General features: G+C 47.5%; 1 protein-coding gene across 2 annotated transcripts in view; it reads right to left on the reverse strand.

Annotated features, from left to right (window-relative positions):
* Slc45a4 (solute carrier family 45, member 4) overlaps nucleotides 1-21102 on the reverse strand; it is a 68269-nt gene that overhangs the window by 28222 nt on the left and 18945 nt on the right.

Consider the following 21102-nt stretch of genomic DNA (forward strand, 5'->3'; position numbering starts at 1 on the left):
ACCTGTCTAGATCAGAAAACACAGAGATAATCAAATGAAAATTAAAAGAATCCTGTACACACAAGCCAAACTGTTGACTTCTAGCAGTTTAGAGACACCCTACCTAAGTGTGGTATTACCAGGCGTTTGGAACACAAGAACCCAGTCTTGAAGTCTGTTCCATTCCCGTTTCTGTGACCAGCTTATCTCTACTTAGACATACACAATAGCAATGTGTCACTTCTTAGTGATAACCGGGCATGTCCTCTTAGAAAGGCTCCAGATAGCGATATGGTGGCACAGATGTTAGACAGCACCAGGGAGGCAGAGACAGGAGAGCGTCTCGAGTTCCAGGTCTGCCTTGACTCAGACCAGTATAGGTACACACACATGCACCTCGGCAACTCTTTGAGAGGTGGACCTCGACATCTAGGTTCCATTTGAAGGGCTGGAGGGGGGGAGGGGGGCTGAATTCCCACTGGATATGAAGTTGGGTCTGTAGGCTAATAGCTTACCAAACATTTCTTGATGACTGCTTTGGATAAGGTATTTCTAGTACTATCTTATTACTTAAGGTGAGTCCTAGCTAGCCCCTCCTCCCCTTCTAGGATGGGCAGAAAGCTTGGGACAGCCTCAGGGAAGGCTCAGGACAACCCACATGGGAAGGTTTCCCAAAGCATGGCTTTCAGCTCTTCCCACCCACTCCCACTCACTTAGTTCTTTGGCTGCAACTAGAACCCAGCCCTCAGGTCCACCCACCCCACCCCAGAACCAGAGACTCAGAAGTCTCAGCTACACATGATTCTCTGTCCCCATCTCACACTCACCTATCCTCCCACCACATAAGCCTTAGTCCTGGACTGGAGAGAGAGAAACCGCTCAGCAGTTAAAAGGCCTTCTTGCCACAGGACCCAAGCTCGGTTCACAGCAACTCTGTTGGGCAGATTACAACTTCCTATAACTTCAGGGGATTCAACATCTCTTACCTCTGAGGACACTGGCACTCATATGCACATAACCCTACATAGATACTCAATACACACAATTAAAAATAAAACAAAACACCATTTACCCACTTACAAAGTTTCCAAAATTGTATCAGGAATCACTTCCAACACATGCTGATAAGCAGTGGAAAACTCACCCTAAGTCCCGCTTTGCTGCACTTGACCTCAACTTTTGTCCTGTCATTGTCAAGAGAAACCACCATGGCCTCTATTCATGTCAACCTGCCAGTCTTATGTCAAAACAGGGCCCTTGCTGACAGGGACATTTTCAGGACATGAGTCCATGAAGTTTGAGAAACTGAAACAGATGAGCTGGTGTTGGGCAGGACAACAGCGATTACTTTGCAAGCAGTCCTAAATGCATAACTACAAACACTAAACCCTGCCGCTCTGCTCAGTGGCAGTGACCCACTGCGGCTCAACCCTCAGACACTGTGCGCCTGAAATGCAGTGCTAAGACTTGGCTCCAGAGTCACTGCAGCAAAATGAGGCAGTAACTCTGAACCCAAGCGTGGTGGTGCACGGCTGTAGTGTCAGCTTCTTCTTTTTTCCTCTGGAAGAGCAGTCAGTGCTCTTAACCACTGAGCCATCTGTCCAGCCCGTAGTATCAGCTTTTTGCAGGGTGGAGGCAGGAAGACAGGAGTTCAAGGTTGTCCTTGGTTACATAGCAAGCTTGGACTACATAAGGCCTTGCCACAAAGAAAACAAAAGCAAATTAAGACAAAAATTAACCTCTGATACACAGTTGTGCAAATCATTCCAGTCACAATGGAACAGGGTACCTACTGGCCAGGGACACTCCCAGCACACTGTAGCCTTATGCAGCGCCCAGCCATCACCCCCAAGCAATGCTCTTCTAAGGGTTTCTATAAGATGTCTAAGCCTGAGCCAGCAAGTGAGTACAACCTGATATTCTTTTTTTTTTTTTTTTTTTCGGAGCTGGGGACCGAACCCAGGGCCTTGTGCTTGCTAGGCAAGCGATCTACACAACCTGATATTCTTGGAACCCAAAAGTAGAAGGAGAAGCTTTCACCTGAGCTCTATTCATAGCATGAGAAATATGAATCAACTCCAACCCAAGTATGGCCAACTTTCTTTTAAAACCCCGGATGGCCTCTGTTATATAGTCTATTTAGGTTCTGTTTTGTTTGTTTGTTTATCAAAACAGGGTTTCTGTGTAGTCCTGGCTATCCTGGAACTCTCTCTCTAAACCAGGCTGGCCTCGAACTCTGCCTGTCTGCCTCCCAAGTGCTGAGGTTAAGGGTACACCTAGAGGTTTGCTGGGGTTTTTGTTTGTTTTGTTTTTAACAACCCATTTAAAATACAAAACCTACAGAGCAGCCCAGCAGAACCAGGACCCCAGGCTAGATCTCACTAGGCCTTTCTGAGATTATGGGTGCTGACCTATACCCTGGAGACAGACGGTCAGTCAGTCCTAGGAACCTCACAATGGAGAGTTTGCTCCATCCAAACAGCTTCTGGGTTTCCAATTCCCACTCAACCTGACTCTATCACCATTGTTGAAGTGTTAACCCAGGCTGTACCAGACAGAACTGGAAGCCACACGCCATCAAGCCATATTTGCTGGCTCTGAAGATGTAGTGCCCTCGACTAAAGCTCAGGCTCCACTGTAACACTACAGTTCTCAGACTGGGATTATAGCAGCTTACTAGGGAGAGAGGGCCACGTAAGAACAGTAAGTGTCCAGCAAACCATGGCATAAGAGTGTGCAGCTTCTGGTCACAGCTAGCACGAGGCCTGTGGAACTGACTACACATCCCCTCATTTTACCTGGTCAGAGCAATGCATGGTGGCACAAGTACCAGGTGAGTGCAAAAAGAAACAACATCAAACGGTAGTGCAGGGAGGGAGATGGACAGAATCAAAGACTCAGAACTTGTGCAAGGCCAGGACCCGGCATGGTGTGCAGATGAGCACACAGGTGTCAGGCAGCCTCAGCACCCATCATCTCAGAAAAGCCTGGCATGGAGCTGCATGATCTACCTGGAACAGTGCTGTCATCTTTGAATGACAAACTCTGGGACCAGGAGGCCTACTGTAACTGCTTCTCTCCCTTGGGTTTACACCATACAGCCCTACTATGCTTCCCGCCTCTGTGTACCAGCTCAAGCCACACCAACCTTTCCAGACTCCTCCCCATTTAGGACTGTGGGCTCTGCTCCTGCCAATACTGTCGCAGCTGCTGGGGGGGTGCCATCTCAAGCCAGCTGTTGAGCAGTCCCCCGTTAGCATCCTCACTTCCCTGACTTGGGTCCTGCTGCTGCTCACACTGGGACTGGCCATACACCAGAAGCCCAGTGGGGTTCAATGAATGATGATGTTCCTCCTGAAAGCAGTAACAGGGAGGACACCTGGGGCCTGTCCTGGCCACTGTCACACTCCGCAGTTCTGAAAGTCACATCTGGTGAAAGGCAAGCAGCCCCTCATCCTAGGCTGGGCTCTCTGGGATCCTTGTGGACAGTAGTGTGTATGCGGAGTTGGGTACCTGCTGCTCACGTGGTCCAGATGAGCAGACATAGATCGGACACAGGCAGATGCATGAACATCTTCCAGTGCCTTAAGGAGCAGTGGTTAAGTACAACCTACTGAACACGTCTCCGTCTGTAAGCTAAGTGCCAGGCACAGCCAACCCACAACACTCACACAACCACAAGGCAACTAACCCTCTAGGGGCCAGGCAGCATTTCAACCTGGGATTTTTAATAAAGCCATGCTATTAGCAAGAACAAAACAGACTCAAGCGGCGAATGGCAGCGATTCTTCACCAACACACAGGGATTGGACCAACATGGATCTACAGCTCGGCACCATGGAACCAATCTGCTCCCCACCCGAGTGCCACCTGACATAGCCACTAGGCTCAACCTCTCTTCTTCAAAGCCCTAGCAAGTGGCAACCAGATCAAAGGACCCTATAAAGTAAGGCGGTTTTGATGTCACATTTAGAAGAAAGGGACCTCGGGTGATTGAGGGATACACATTGGTATCTAAGGAGCTACAGGGTACAGTTGAGGAAGGAGGAAAGATGGATGCTGTGGCCTAGACAGGCACTCCCTGATCTGAAAGGAGGGAAGTATTTAAGGCCGATGTCCAAGAAGCAGCTAGAGCATCTCTGCCAAAGCCACTGTCAAAGGCGGGAGTCAGGCCTCCGCTCACACTAGCCTGGCTGCCCTCAACACTGCTTTACGAAGAAGGGCAGCGGCCCCTTCCCCTTTCTGAGAGGCGGTTCACACTCTCCAACTTATTCTTCCATGTTCGTTTCCAAGAACGCTATGAGCATATGGAGTTTAAAAGCAGAGTGATGCGCTCTGGGGGAAAAGTTCTTTTGGAATCTGGACTGGATTCTACTTGTGTCTGGAGAATTGCTGTCTGCTATAGTCTTATCTTTGGTTTTCTTTCCAGTCTCCCGGAGGAAAGCCCTTGAGGGTTCTACAGAGTTCTCCAGCTCAGTCCTAGCTCCACTTGCCATGTCTCTGTTGGCAAGATTCATTCTTTTGTCAGTGAACATTCGAAAGCTAATAATAATGTTGCTTGCTCCCTTAGACTGTTTATGACCCTCTCCATACAACTGAGGCCACTTTTTGTATTTCAACTTGTCTAATGCTTTCTCTGAGAATAGACAAAAAAAAAAAAAAAAAGAGACTAGCCAAGTTAATAATCTGTTCATCATTCCCAGACTTAGAAGACAAACTTCTGAATCCCAAAGACCAAAGACACCTGGCTGGCTTGCTCATCCGTTTCCCTAGAGACAAGGCAGTCCTGGATTTCTTGCTGGTCCTCTCCTCTGAATTTAATCAAGCATTGCTCTTGTTTGGAGACTTGAGTCCTAGCTGTGCCTTTCCCGGGCACAAAGGCCTTGCAGGGTTGGAAACCCTTTCTTCGATGGGCCCATGCATGCCCATCTCTGGTATTCCCCATCAGGGCCCAAAAAAGAAAAGTTTGAAGAAGCAAGCAAGGTAGAGCCATGACTCCCGACCAGAGGCCCAGCATCCAGCATTTGACCAGCACATTTCAGGAGAGAAGCTAGTATCATAAAAGCAGGTTCACTGGGGTTGGGGATTTAGCTCAGTGGTAGAGCGCTTGCCTAGCAAGCGCAAGGCCCTGGGTTCGGTCCCAGCTCTGAAAAAAGAAAAAAAAAAGCAGGTTCACTGTCCATAAGGCAATGTCCTAGGTGTTATCTCCTAGTACAGGACAGCAGTTCCTTAGAAGGAGCTGGTCCCACACCATCACAGGAGTGAACACTATGCAGTCACATGCAAAAGCTTCCTCTGAGAGACACAGTGTAAAATTAAAATGCCCAGGCTAAAGTGTGATGACACGCAGGAGGCAAGACCAGAAGGATCAGCTGCACCTGCTCATAGCAAGGCAGCTCTGCACACCTGAGAACATGAAGGGAACAAGCTAAGAACTACTATGGCTTCTGGCATCTTCTATGAAGTGACCTGTGACATACCCAGGACAGCTTTTCCCCAGTGCAGCAAAAACATTCCCTTGGAGCCTGCTCCAGCAAGTTACATACTTGGTGACAAGTTTGTTACAGTCTGCAGATGTACTCAGACAAATGCAACGACAATTGTTCCAACCAACAACTTCCTCTATTGTCCTGTTTCTAATGTGAGTGACTGACGCCAAAACATGTGACTTCCTTCAAGCTGCTCTGGAAAAGTGGCTGCCTAGCAGCTTGGAGCTGTACCCCAAGCTTGGCTCAAAGTCTGGGGTAGGCCTTTGTAGGCAATATATATACATATTATATATATACTATATATATATATATATATACACACACACATATATATAGACACATATACACACACACGTGTGCACACACACACACACACACACGCACGCATGGCAGAAGGCATATCTGTGTGCACACACGCGTGCTGCATATACACGTGGAAGCCAGTGATTGACACTGGGTTTGGGTTTCTTTTTCAATCTCTCTTCACTGTACATATTGAGACAGGGTTGCTCAGAGCTTGCCAACTGGTCTAGTCTGGCTAGACAGCTTGTGTCAGGGATCCCTGTCTCTGCCTTCCAAGAGCTGAGATGACAAATGGGCTACCGTGATCACCTGGCAATCTGTGGTTGCTGAAGATCCAAAACTGGTAAAAGGCAAGTCCTTCACTTCTGAGCTATTTCCCCAGCTCCATGGCTAGGCAGTTTTAAGGTCAAAATGGCTACAACATTCACCAGTACTGTCAAAGTCAAAATGATGCACTCAGCCTGGGCACAGTGCAGGAGTGCTGTAGGGTATACAGATGCCCCCTCCATGGCCCAGACATTTTCACACATGTGCAAACTGTGTGTTCTAACTACATGTGGCCAACAAGTGCTCACTGGCAACTAGCTTGCCACGGCACCCACACTCACATGTATAAACAGGCACAAATTGAGGCACAGGAGATGCTCTTTTACTTAAAAGTGCAGTCACTCAATGAGCCTCTTAAATTGAAAATATCTTTAAAATATGGTGATTCTACCCGCCCTGTGGCACAGCCTTCTAAGTAATGTTATCAGCTCTTCCAAGGGTAGGCAGAAGCCTGGATCTTTGAGAGACATAGAGAAAGGACCTTACCAAACTGCTACCCTGCTGTGGAGGAATCAAAATTCAAAGTTCAAAGTTAAGTATGGAGAGGGAGTTAACTACCTGCTTCCTTTACATCAGTGTAAATCCAGAAAGTTGCTGAGGTAATCTGACAGAGATCGCAGTGCACTAGGTAGTAATGGAACCACAATCAGCCCTGAGTGATATTCACTGACATGATGTTCACAGCCTCCTGGTCACCACCAGTACCTCTCTCCAGATGATCAGAAACAACACGAGTCAGCAAAATTGGACCAATGGCAGCAGACAGCAAAGAATACCAATGTATGAACCAAGAATTAAAAAGGTCAACTGAACTCAGCTAGTCTAAAGTGCCCATTGTACCAATGAAATACAGCACACAGAATGCCTGCTTTTGTTTTGTTTTTTTCCTGGACAGAACATAAGCAATGAGTTGATGCTGTATTAAGAGAACTACAGGATAAGCGACAGACTAGGAGTAAGGATTTGCAAAGAGCACAGCTGACAAAAGCTGGCTCTCCAAAACACGTGCTAAGAAAACAGCCTGGTTAGACACAGGCTAGGGGCGAGGAATGGTACCCTAACATGTGGGCTAAAAAAAGCAAGGAGGGTCAGAGTAGTTCAGTAGGCTAGGCTAGGTATTGAGTTCAAAGCTAGCCTGGGCTACATGAGACTGTCTCAAAAAATTAAAAACAAATCTAAAAAATTGGTAAAGGAGCCTAAAAGTGAGGCCAAGAAGACACAGATGTATGAAAGCATGCAAAATTATGAAAAAGGTGTTTCCCTTCATGTGTCACCTAAGTGCCAGGCCTCTACACACCTGGCAGAATTGCAGAATTGCCCAAATCCAAGCACTAGTGAGGGTGTGGTTCAGCCTTGCTTACTCACTGCTGGGAGGATGCAAAGGGATCCAGTCTGAACTAAACATATCACCATGCAATCCAGAATTAAAACATGTTGCATGCTCTTGACCCCACAAACCCTGCAAATAGGTGCTAATACATAACTCTGGTTATTATCTGGAAGCAATAAAGATGTCTTCCAGTAGGAGAATTAATGAACTGGAGAAAGTCAAATATGGCATACATGCCTATAATCCTAGCACTCAGCAGACCAAGACAAGAGGATTATGACAAACTGGAGGCCAGCCCAGTCTACATAGTGAGTTCTGGGCTAGCTAGAGTTGCACATCAAGACACAGAGAACTGTTAAATGCTAATTGCTTAGTGACAGGAAATGAGCCTGAGAAAGGAAATAACCATGACTCTATATGGCCTTCTAGATAAGAGCTGAGCCTGTCTTTCCACCTACGCAGCAGGCTGAGGCAGGAGGACTGTATGTGTAAAGCTTGCTTAGGCTACAGAATAAATGTGACACCAGCCCAGGAAACTTACCAGGACACTGCCTCAAAATAAGAAGTAACAACATTTGGGAGGCTGAGCAAAAGGATAAGGGGTTCAAGGCCAGCTTCAGGCATAAGACCCTGTCTTAAAAACAACAAGAACAGTAAGTAAGAGGGTGGAAGACCTGGCCAATGGTAAAGTGTGCACTGGACATGCATGGAACCCTACACTCGATTCCCAGCACTGAGGAAGGAGAAAGAAAATGAACGCTTAGAAAATTTGAAATCCCTCCCTTGTGCCAGAAGTGATGGTAATACTTGTAATTCCAGGTATTTGGGAAGCTGAGGCAGGAGAACTGCTACAAGTTTAACACCAGCCTGAGGTACAGGGCCTCCCATTTAGTGAGAAGAAAATAATCACAGGACCCAAAGACCCAATTTTCTCTCATTGGACAAGAAGCAGAAAACAGTGTGTCAATACCAGTGACTCATCAAGATGACTTAAATTTTTATTTTTGCTAAGAAATTGGCACAATGAAATGAAAGTAAACTTCAAGACAAACAAACACTAGAATTCTTTAGGCCATCTAGAGAAGCTGTCACACTGCCATATAAACTGTATATGTAGATGGAGAAGGGTGGTGCGTACCTGGAATCCCAGCCCACAGAAGGGTGTGACAAGAGACACCATTGTTACAGCTTCAGGGAGCCAGAACAGCAGAGAACCAGTGTCAAGGTTTGCGGACGTGGTATGGGAGAGCCACCATCCAGACCCTCTTATCCCCCATCCAGTCAGAATGCCTCAGATACAGCTAATAAAAGTTCTTCCTCTAGCCTGGGACCTGCCACCCAGTGCCGCCCACAACAGAATCCCTCAGTATCTCAGCCTGTTTGTCCCTAGCTGAACTACTGCTCCTACATTCCTGTAGCACCATCAGTTAGTAGGCATGCATCTAGGAAGTACTGCAAGACTCCCAACAGCTGACAGAGAACATGACTGTCAAAGGACCCAAGCACTAAAGTGAAGCTGTTTCAGCACCAATGGCAAAACCCAGAGGAGCCCTGGAAGGCCCCAACCAACACTGACTGGCCTCCCCTAACACGTGACACAAGGAAATCCACTGGCCCCTAAGCCACAACTGCATACTGCAAAGCCTCCAAGCCTATTTGCAGACCACAAATGCAACTCACCAGTGCCTGTGTTTACATGGCTGGCACACCATTTCTGGAAGCAACTTTTCCATCTGCAAAGGAAAACATCAGAATTGCCAAGAGAGCTGCAGGAGACTACTGGGAAATCCCAGGGCCTTTGGGGCATGGAGTACAGCACAGCCTGGCCCAGATAGATCTAAGAGCAGAGTCTTAGGAAAACAGACTGCAGCTGGACCACCAGCTCTAGTCCCTGCATGGAGGGTGGCTGGGATGAACGGATGGGGTAAAGAGCAAGCATTAGCTTACTGAGCCAAGTGGGGGGAAGGAGCTCAGCCCCTTTCCATAGGCCTGTCCTATCCTATCCTATCCTATCCTATTCTGTCCTGTCCTGTCCCTCAAGCAGCAGGCCAAGGAACCAACTCAGCTCTGACGTGGTTGTGCATGTTTGCAAGAGTCCACAGCTTACCAACATAGCACACAAGAGGCATAAACACACACATATAGACACACTGACACACAGATACCCTTACACAGGTAATCTTAGGCTAGAAGAACTATTGGCCTCTTAAATTTTAATTTCTCATAGATCTTCCTGGCCTTCAAGTCACACAAAGACAGGAATGATGATCATGAAGGTTGCTAGTACCAACAAGACAACACTGAGGCCAAAATTCTGAGTGGAGTTACCCATTTAAGGTATGTGGTGTGCCCATCAGATAATAAGGACCAAGAGTTCGGGCTCTGCTGGACTCTGATTTTCAGTTCACTCAGACTCCTGTAAGAACTACCACCTCTGCCCTTCTAATACCTGAACTACTCAAGAAGCTCCTAACTGGACCGTTGACTTTCCCCTTGACACTGCAGACCCACTTTCAGTGTCAGAACCCGAGTGACCCCTGTGAGTCCATTATACTGTTCCCTGCCTCTGCCTCTTCCCCTCTGGATTAGTTTCCAAAGCCCTTCAAAGAGCCCTGGCTCTCCAGCCATCTGCTTTAAGCTATGCACACAAGGTCCAACCCTGGTCACATATCTGCTGAGGTCTCTGCCAACTGCAGCAATGCTCAGAAGCCCCTTCTCAGTTGACTACCCAGAGCACCTGAGTAAGCCTAGCTGCAAGAGCTACCCACCACACTGGATACAAACAATGTGACAGCTTAAAAGGAAATGCCACTGAATCTGCGTGAAACAGGTAAACCCCAGTGGTGATTAACAGGACACTAAAAAATGGACTATTACTATTGACAGGCCTTCACTGTGTAGCCCTGGCTGGCCTGGAGTTTATTTTATAAGACCAGGCAGGCCTTGAACTCAAGAGATTGGCCTGCCTTTGCCTCCTGAGCACTGCGGTCATGGCATACAGCACTATGCACAGACAGACAGCAAACACCTTTAATATGGAACTGAATCAAAATAGCTTTTGCCCTACTGCTCACAATGTGAAAGGCACACTGCACACAGCAGTGCACACCAACTACATGGGAGACTGAGGCAGGAGGATTACGTGAGCCCACAGTCTGAGACCAGCCTGGCTAACACTGTCAACTGAAAACAACAAGGAGAGCTGGACAGAGTGGCTTATGCCTGCCATCAGCACTAGAGATGCTGGGCAAGAGAAGAGCCATGAGTTGCAGGCTAGCCTGGACTACATATAGGATTCTGCCTCAAACAAACAAAGGATTGAAGGGGAGACACTGAGATTTTAAATGAAAAGCGTTTCCATGTTGTTTTGTTCTGAGGCCTAGCTGGCCCCACACTGGGTTCTCTGGCGTCTCTCTCCCAAGGGGGGAAACATATTTTGTTGTTGTTGAGCCTTTAGTTTTTTTTAGTTTAAAAAAAAAAAAAAAGAAGAAGAAAAGCAGGGTCTCACATGGCCCAGGGTAGCCTCAAACTCTCTACTACTTAAGGGTGACCTTGAACTCTTCATCCTCCTGCTTCTCCTCCCTGAGTGCTGGGATTAGAGATGGAAACACTTTATAAACAGACTCCCTCTACATTTTCTACTAAAACCCAAATGTCAAGGGGACCAAGCTGGCAACCAGCACCTCAAAGGCTCATAACAAAGCCCACTTGAGTACACAATCGTATTGAAAATAAGACAAACAGCCCCCAAAGAAAGGGTTCTCTGCAGGTTTGGCTTCCTTACCTGGGTCTGTATGTTTCTTCGATCTGCACTATCAGCTGAACAGGAGGGATCTGTTTTTTAATTAACTGGCAATGAGAGGTTTCTCCTCCCTCTTTTCTAAAGGTTTCTAGCACTAGCAGATTTGCTGGTTCAGGCCACTAGAGTCAGAATGAAGCTCTGGCTGCCATGGAAACTGCAGCAAGCTTCTAAACTGAGAAGCTCCTGGAATCCAGGCTGGCTGAAGGAAGTTGTTGCAGCTCTAATATCAAACCCTCGAGAGGGGCCTGAGACACAAGTCCCAAGCTGAGCACTGATCAGACCCTCTCAGTGCTGTGTTCAGTGCAAGTCAGATGCCGACAGACTGTGATTCTGTTACTGACCATGCCCTCCATGGGTCAGGACAGGGAAGTGAGTAGGAGAAAGAGTACACGGTATGACAAATTAAATAAAAACCTGTCATTTACGTACACATACTCAAGAGCAGACCAAAGATAGGATTGCAGTTGAGTAACACCACTGTGAAGACCCCTCAGACAGTGGTGCATGCAAAGTCTAAATAGACAGAGCCTTCCAGATCCTAAATGTGTACTGAGGCAAAGAGGCTGTGAGGCTCAGCTCTAAGTGGTGGAAGTTCCTGAAATGTCAGTCCACATGGTCAGATACATGCTGACATTTTAAAAGAGGGGAGGCATGCAGTACTGACTAGTCCCCTCGCCAGCATCGACACATCCCAAGCACCTTGCTGTTCCACTTTCTTCTACATGCACGAATTTCACCTGGGCCACCCAGGGTTGCAGCTGCCATGCGGCAGAGCAAAGGGGTAGGACCACACAGACCTCAGCAAATTCAGTATAACTCTTCCTGGACTATTCGGTTAGGGATTTCCCTTGTTGACTGAGTGAGTGGTAGACACACTATAGAACCAGGACAAAGGAACTCAGTCCTGAGGTGGGCATGAGGGGACAACAGAGGCTTCGCCATATTACTCAGAATGCACATGGTTTAAACAACTTCTAGAACTTTCTTTTTAACATTTTCAGACCTTGGTTGATGGCACATGGCAGACACCAGTGAGTGCAGCTGGAAATAGGAGTGGGGGAACAGGAGAGGATTACCGCTGTATTGGGTAAAGTTTCAAAAGTCTAGGTTTGAATGGATAAAGAAAACTTACTTGTGGCTATAGCCTGGGGCTACAGCTTCTCCCCCACACCAACCCCTCCTAAGGCCAAACAACCCAACAGTAAGATCAGCACCAGTGTCCCAGCAACTCCTCACTTAGAACCACAGGCCTATGACAGGGCACTGTTCACCAGCATAGCTGTGTTCAGACTCCAAAGGAGGCTGGAAAGGTAACCTCTGAGGAAATAGCACCCGAAGGACTCCTGCTTCACCCTGGCAAGCCCAATTCCACACAGACCCCCATGCCACTCACAGAGAGAGGAAGGGAACTGGCCAGCCACTTCCTCTTCCTTTTCTCCTCCCTGCTCCACTCAGAACGGCTGGAACCTTGGGTCAGCTGGCATAGCAGGAACGGGCCACCCCCAAACCTCCACCTTGACAAAGAGGAATGTGGCGGAAATGCTATCTGGCACTCTTTTGGCTCTGGAGAAAAATTGGTATACCAGGTCCCCCAGCATTTTCTTCGCACTAGAGACTGTGGCTTGCTGTTCCTTGGATTAACTACTGCTGCTCTAGACCCCGTGTGGCTGCCGAGATGGCAAACCTGGGAAGGACACAGCCACAACATTACAGTGCAGGGTAATCACTCAATACCCACTGCATTCAAAGGAACAAGGCCACTGGGGTTTTACACTAAGAAGCCTCCAGTGTCTAGAGACATTAGCTACAAAGTACACATCCACACATAAAATCATGTTGTATATTGTTGTCTTCTGACAGGAAACACCCAATGCTAGATGTAAAAGATACAACCCTTTTAGGCATTAGGTCTTGAACATATGAACACATAGCCAAAGGCATTATTTCAGGCTGGGTTGTAGCTCAGTGCCAGTGCTTGCCAACATGCACAAGGTATCTCACTGAATCTCTGGCACCATCCCCACACCCCCAAAGTGCTGCTTCTGTGGGTCACAGCCAGGTTCTTCACACTGCTCTAGAACTAACTTCAGCTAAACACAAAACTAAATTATTGAAGACAGACAGACTGCTTGTCTACCCAAACATCCTCCAAGGCTCGGATACACAACAAGGTAACTCCTCTTTCTAGGCTAGAGGGGAAAAGAGACAAGAACCCTAAGCCTGCTTCTCCTGAGTATACACAAGCCCATATGGGTCAAGAAGCTCTACACAGGCCAGGTATGGAGGACATGTGGCAATTTCAGTATTTATGAAGAAGAGCCAAGAGGATCTCAAGTCTGAGGGCAGCCTGGACCTCACTCATAACAAGACTCTTTAAGAGGGAGGAAGCAGCTTTATTCCAGCAATGCTCCTCAGGGCCAAGCAAAAGACCCAATTTGGTTTTATAACTGAAGACATAAACAGGTCCCCTTTCCACTCAGTCATTTGTAGGGGACAGAGGCCTAGGCTCTCATACAGTACCAGGTCCTGGTCTGGGAGCCAGCCCGATAACGCTGCTGTCTTGACTAAGTCTGGAACACAGCCACTTGCAATCCAGCTGCATGCAGTGCTAACTTGGAAAGGCTCAGGCACAGGCCAGAGGTCACTGGTAGCCTTCCATGGAATAGCATGCAGATCCAAATGTGCACAAAACATTTCAGCCATTCTGGGAGACTAGCAGCCATCTCTAAGACTGTGGTAGAATCCTTATATCTATGCTTTGTGTAGATTCCAGTCAAATAAAGACTGGAGCCAGCATACTGGAGCATCTATGCAGTGAGCACTTAGAAACAAGAGAATTGGAACACAGCTACAGAGATGGATTTGCAGACAAAACCCATTGCAAAGATGATTAAGGAATGCTTGTCCCTTATTTAGCAAATCTTGCTACTCTGCCCTGGATGTAAAGCTGAAACATGAACCTTTATGCTGAGAGAAGTAGGCAGGCCACACTGCACTGAGCACAGTGGTTCCTCATTCTTGTATACACTGTGTGTGTGTGTTTCCTGTAAATGCCTAGTGCAGGGTCACATGTGAATCTACTATAGGTACGAATCACTAGATTCTATAGTATATAGAATGCCAAAATGAATACATGTAAAGTAATCTGCATTTTGTCTCCAATGTAAACAAATGGAAATTCATTTGAAAGTCTGTGTTTAGACTGCAAACTTGTGTGCGATCTGACAATTTTACAATGTCCTTTGAACACACCTCTGTAGCTTACTCAGTGCTGCCATCCCAAACAGCTGGGTAGAGTTCCAACACCTAGACAGCACCATCAGGTTAGTAAGAGAACAAGCAGTCTCCTCATGTACTCCATAGAATTCAACCCAACAGGAGTTTTATACCCAGGCTGATGCCCAAGGGGACAGACAGTGGCCAGCTGTGTATACTGCCTTGAGTTACAGAAAGACAGCTCCCAGTGTTGGCCACAGGCCAGGGGAAGGGAAAACAGTAAGAGGCTTGCAAGAAAATGGAATCAGCTGACCAAAGAGGAAGTCCTAAGGTCTTAACAAGGTCTTTAAGAGCTGGAGACCCACTCAAAAGGTCAGAAGATTCTGCTAACAAAGCTTAGCCCAGAACCTGTTACACCAAGAAAGGGAGAGACTGAGATGTGGAGGAGGGGCTCTAGCCTCAGGGACAATCACCTCTGTCCTAGACCTCACTTTAGCTCCCTGGCCTCTGGGCCTCAGCATAGATGTCCTTACTCCAGCTCTCAACACCCCATGTACTGTCACTGGCACCCCTCCTTGCTCTTGGGGTATAACCCATCCCTCACTCTCAGACCACACCAGCCCATACACTAGGACCCGGACTATCCCTTCCCCCTCACTCATCTTCCTATTCTGAGTGCCTAGAGAAAGCAGAAGCTGCTGAAAGTGGACGTGCCATGGATGCGAAGTCCCTGGCTCTTTCCTGCCTTCAAGGAGACCTTTCATGGCCACACCCACCCACTTGGAAAGTCTAGGGCACTGCAATGTGAAGGGCGTGCACTAGAGGTAAGCCAGCTGTGGCTAGCTTTACAACAAAATAACATCACAAGAGTTTCATTTTTTAAGGAGTTCAAAACTAACACCCATCCTTCAGATCTGTGGTCACCTGTAGCACATTGAAGGAGGTCCTCCCAGGTTTTAAAGTGACAACTCATATAAAGTTGGGAGCTTCTAGTATAAAAGTCTGCATTTCTGAAAAGCCTGCCAATCACAAAAGAGCAGGTGTAGGGACCTGGAGACATGGCTCAGTGGTTAAGAGTATTGGTTGCTCTTCCAGAGGTCCCGAGTTCATTTCCCAGCACCCATGTGGCAGCCTGCAACTGTCTGTAACTCCAGTTCCAGGGGACCAAACACCCTCACACAGACATACATTCAGGCAAAACCAATGCACATAAAATAAAAAATAAATCATTAAAAAAAAAAGCCTGCCTGGATATATGCATCACAAAAGCACCCAGTGTTCCTGGTCTAGGTCCAGGTCTGAGCCCTGAGCATACAGCCAAAGCCTGCCACAACAGACAATACTCACATGAAAAAGAAGCCTTTACGAGAAAGACCAAACTGATTCCAACTGTTAACAACTATTTAATCAAAAGTCAAGTTAAGCACAACTGCTCAGTTTAAGGCAGTAACTCCCTTTCAACAATTAATAAAGTCCTTGTAAATGCTCCCCACGCTAACATTTTTTAAATTTTTTTTTTTTTTTGCAGGATAAATATTAGCTTGGGACCTGCCTACACAAGAAGTGAAAGCTGACAAAGAGGCAGTTTTACAAAAGAAGAAGAAGAAAGAAGGAAGAGGAGGAGGAGAAGGAGAAGGAGAAGGAGGAAGAGAAGCTGCAGGGCTCTGGGTGCCTGGGTAGGTGACCTCTGTTTCTGGTCCAGGCTCTGTGTTGTTAATCCTCAGCACCCAGCAGGTGGCAGGTCCTGGGGCCTCACCACCTCCAAAGGTGTACGCAGCAGTCTCTGGGCAAGCTCAGTACTCACTGACAGAACAGGGAATGGAAAATGAACTTATTAAAAGGAGAGGCTTAAGATACTTTGGGGGATAAAAGAGAACAGTGGGGGCTTGAGTCTGACTTCAGCTTAATTTCTTTCTGTTGTTTTTTTTGGAGGGGGGGCGTGTTTTGTTTTCAAGACAGGGTTTTCCTGTGTTTTTGGCCATCCTGGAACTCACTCTGTAGCCCTGGCTGGCTTGAAACTCACAGACCCCACCTCCCTCCTCCACCCCCTAGCCCCCAACCCCAAGTGCGGGGATTAAAGGTGTGTGCCCCTACTACCCCGATCATTTTAGTTGAAAGGTGTGTAAGTGGTCTTATGACAGAGGTCTGGCCCTGTAGGCAGCTCTAGAGACCCCAGATGCCAGGCAGCCAAGCAGGTGAAAGATGATTCCCACGGCATATTTTCACTGCCAACCCTCAGGTGGCCCCCACATCGCCCTCTTTCCATTTCATCTGTGTAGTTTCTATGAGTTTAATCACAACTAGGAGCTCAGCTGAGAAAAGAAACCAGCTAGGCTGGAGGCAAACTCAGTTCCTGTGCTGAGAGGGACTGTCCTGACTCGTAGAGCCTGGCTTCACCTCTCTACTCCTGGGCAACTAAGCTGCTCCTCCAAGAAACTCACATGCACACAGGGTATAGGGCCCCTCACACATCCACAGCCCTTAAGTAAGAACCAGCCTAGGCAGGGAGAACTGACCAACCCCTTTTGACCACAACAGTGACAGTCATGTGGGCTATGGGCAGGCTTACTGTGACAGCCCACCATCTTCAGCAAGTGTAGTCAACTCTCATAACTCTTGACCTAAGTAAGCTCTGCTGACTGAGAAGCTTGTTCCTATGAACTCTCAGCTGAAGTGAGTCTTTCCCGCCACACAGTGTTCATCTGTAGACCCCCAGCTCAGAGGAAAGCAAAGGAGAACACAGGTTGAAAATAAAGCTACTTTGGGGGCTCTAAGCCCATTTGAGTGGCCCTCGAGAATCAATGGTCAATCTAAGAACACTAATCTCTCTTCTTTTCTTCTAGATGTGCTGTGTAGCCCCAGGCTGGCCTCACATTTGGTAATCTGCCTCTACCTTAAACACAGAATTACATGTACATACCACCACACTCAATGAGCTATTAATAAAGGGCTAAGTTTCTGATTTGGAAATACAAAACATTAAATGACTGTTTCTGATGGAAGCTAAGTTTAAGAAACCCCACTTCTGCCCGTTGTGTACAGACCTTCCCTAGGTCCTGCTGCTGTTCACAACCCTGCCACCCAGTTCCTGTTCACTCCAGATTCCTTCCAGGTGGCCAGCAGTGGGGCAGGCCTTGCTGCCTGAGCTGCAGTCAGCTGTGGAAGACAGGTCAGCAGGAGGGCAAAACAGGAGGTGTCGGACACTGCACTCTTGGGCCTCTGTTAGCTCCTAGGAGACACTGAGGGTTTCAGCTGGTCAGCTGTCTGTCACTGATAGCAGGGCCACAGGGACAGCTGGCAGCACCCCGGAGAACTGGTATGACATCTTCCACAGGAATTCTAGGACAGATCATACAACTCGAGCATGTCACTGTGTAGATGCTACTGAAAGATTCAAAGGGTCTTTCACACAGGCCTTACCAGGACAAACCCACTTCAACGTGAGTCCAAACGATGATTTGTCAACCGGCTTTAAAGGGCACGTTCAGCACCATGCTGACCTCCAACCACAGCATTCTCACAAACGAACTGCAGGAGAGTCAGAACGAAGAATGCCAAGGCCCGCCCCATGGCAGGGGGCCCAGGCAGAACACGAGAGGGGCAGGCAAGAGTTGTAGGGGCAAGGACAGCCCTGGCCTTCTCCTTAAGGCTCACTTCAATTTTCTATGGATGGAAAGTTAGCCACAGCTGGCAAGAGCTGCCTGGTGTCTATAAAAGCACTCCTCCGGGAATGGCTGGAAACAGACACTCTAAGATACTTTCATTCTTTTCCTTATTTGCCGTTCTGAAAAATAAGCTGCTCTTCCTACTCCGCAATGCAATGGGGTCAAAATCTTCCACAGTCAACAGCAACCCAAAGAAAAGAGCATCAGATCCAAGATATTTCCAGTTTGGCAAGTGGCCCAAGGTAACTCTATGCTGTTTACTTGGTACAAGTAGAATTCGCCTGGGGATAAAAACCTCATCCCTTAACCAGTTGGCCTGTGTCCCTTAGTCCTGGGGACAGAGGCTGAGGCATAGGGCACTTTTCATCTCCTCTTCAGCCCAGTGTTCCTTTGTCTCTGTGGTGCCCACCACCTAGAAATGTCCACTCTAGGCCCACTGTGGTTCGTAGAGCCTGCATGTTCCCAGGGCTGGCCAAAGCCTCCCAACTGCGTGATCTATCAGTCTGTCAGAGGAAAAGCTTGCAAAGGCCTGTGCAGGATAGCCCTGGAGCTGACCACAAAACTCAGGTCCCACCTGCTCCGAAAGGGAGCCATCTCAGGACAGAGCCCTCCTGGGCCTCCCTCACCTTTCAAGGATGCTTCAATAACTCCTCCCTCCTTTGCTCTGGGGTTACCACTGTGAACTCTCCACACTAGCAGTGAAGGGAATCATGCATGAGAACAAGAAAGGTCACTCCAGGGAGCCATACACAGACTAGGTTCCCCTAGGCAGAGATGAGCCTAGGCCCTCCCTCAAAGCCAGAACCTATCCCATGTGTGCAGAGACCTACAGGGTACTCGTAGGTATACAGCCAGCAGAGGAGTCTTCGGTCAAGCCTGTGTGACCTGCCTCCATTACACACTGCTTCTCCAGGACACACACCTATTATATAAGCAGTGCTCAGGAGCACAGGCCAACAAAGACACAAAGGAATGCAGCATATATAGCAAGGGAATCCTAAGGCAGGGAACACAGCTAAACAGGTCAGGGAGAAGGAACACTCTGCGGCTGCCCCAAGGGTTTGCTCTCCTCAGTCAGGACATTTAGAGCATTAAATTTCAGTCTTTTCTCACAGAAAATACTCAAAAGACCAAATGGCAAGTTTCAGCACTATTTCACAGTGCGCCTCCACATTCCCGGGGCCAGGGAGTGGCCTCCCACCCCCACGGTTTCTATTCCAGACACTGGCTCCAGGAGTTGGGGTAGATCATCAACAAGGGCAGGGGTAAAGGACAGACAGAGATCCAGTGGATCTTCTGTAGCTGAATACACACTTGGCTTAGGTGGACCACTATACGCTGGGGAAATCTAAATCAATTTCAACCTAAGGATCTAGTTGTGGACAGTACCAAGAATCACAGACACGAGGGAAGATTCCACTCCCTCTGTGACTCTACTGTGCCAGCTCCCCACATCTCTGCTACCACCTCCTCCAGCCTGTAGGAGAGCAGGTCAGAACTCACAGCTTCTCTTCTTCCCCAATTTCTGCTGGAACTGAGGACAAGGGAACAAAAGTGATGGGATTTGTTGAGTGTTCTGAAAAGCCATGACCCTCAGCACCAGAGATCAAAATCTTGCACAGGGACTCCAAACACATCCTTAGACACTTGGTCTGAGAGGTAGCCTCACGTGCAGTCATTAAAAGCAGACCAAGGCAGGAAGTGGTCATCATACAAGCCTGCAAACACACATAGATCCTTAAAAAAGATTCAGGGTTCCGGGGGGTGAGGAGGGCATGGCAGCATACACCCACAGTTCAGTGCTTGGAGGATCACACAGGTTCTAGAAAAAGGGCTACAATGAGCTCCAGGACAACCAAAGTTAGACAGAGATCCTGCCTTAAAACCTAACACAGACCTGGAGAGGTAGCTCAGTAGTTAGGAACACTTGCAGAGGACCCAGGATTGTTCTTAGCACCCACGTCAGGCAATGCACAACCACTTGTAAATCCAGTTCAAGGGGATCTGATGCCTCTCCTGGCCTCCACAGACACAGCACTTGAATGTACATTGGAACACTTAGACGTTCACATATACACATAATTAAAGTTTATCTAGATTGCCCAATAGAGGTGGCACATGCCTTTTTTTTTTTTTTTTTTTTTTTTTTTTTTTTGGTTCTTTTTTTCGGAGCTGGGGACCGAACCCAGGGCCTTGCGCTTCCTAGGTAAGCGCTCTACCACTGAGCTAAATCCCCAGCCCCGGCACATGCCTTTTAATCCCTGCACTCGGAAGGCAGAGGCAGGCAGATCTGAGTTCCAGGACAGCCAGGGCTACATGGGGAAACCTGGTCTCAAAATATCCAAATTAAAAAAAAAAAAAAAAAAAAAAAGTTGGGGCTGGGGATTTAGCTCAGTGGTAGAGTGCTTACCTAGGAAGCGCAAGGCCCTGGGTTCGGTCCCCAGCTCCGAAAAAAAAAAGAACCAAAAAAAAAAAAAAAAAAAAGTTAAGCTAGGGGTTAGAGAGTTGGCTCAGTGGTTAAGAGCACTTGTTCTTGCAAAGGACCCAGGTCCAATTCCCAGAATCCATGTTAGAGACTCACCATCTCCTTGGGCACCAGGCATACATGTGGTACACAGGTATACACACAGACAAAATATTCATACACAAAAAATAATAAGAGTAAATATTAAAAAAAGTTAAACTAAAATCTTTTTTTAAAATTTATTTTTCTGGAATTCTTCTCCCTCCCTTTTTATTGGCTATTTCTTTATTTACATTTCAAATGTTATTCTCTTTCCCAGTTTCCTGTCCATAAGCCCCCTATCCTCTCCCCTTTCCCTTCTTCTATAAGGGTGTTCACCTCCCTATCCACCCCCCAAACTAAAATCTTAAACAATATACACCCCCTCTTTTAAACATATCTTCTATTGAAACTACTCTCTTTTTTGAGAGAGTCTTCCTAAGTAACCTGAGCTGATCTAGAATTCAGGATCCTTGGGCTTCCCAAGT

This window comes from Rattus norvegicus, chromosome 7 (assembly GCF_021556685.1).
Source record: "Rattus norvegicus strain SHRSP/BbbUtx chromosome 7, alternate assembly SHRSP_T2T, whole genome shotgun sequence".
NCBI lineage: Eukaryota > Metazoa > Chordata > Mammalia > Rodentia > Muridae > Rattus > Rattus norvegicus.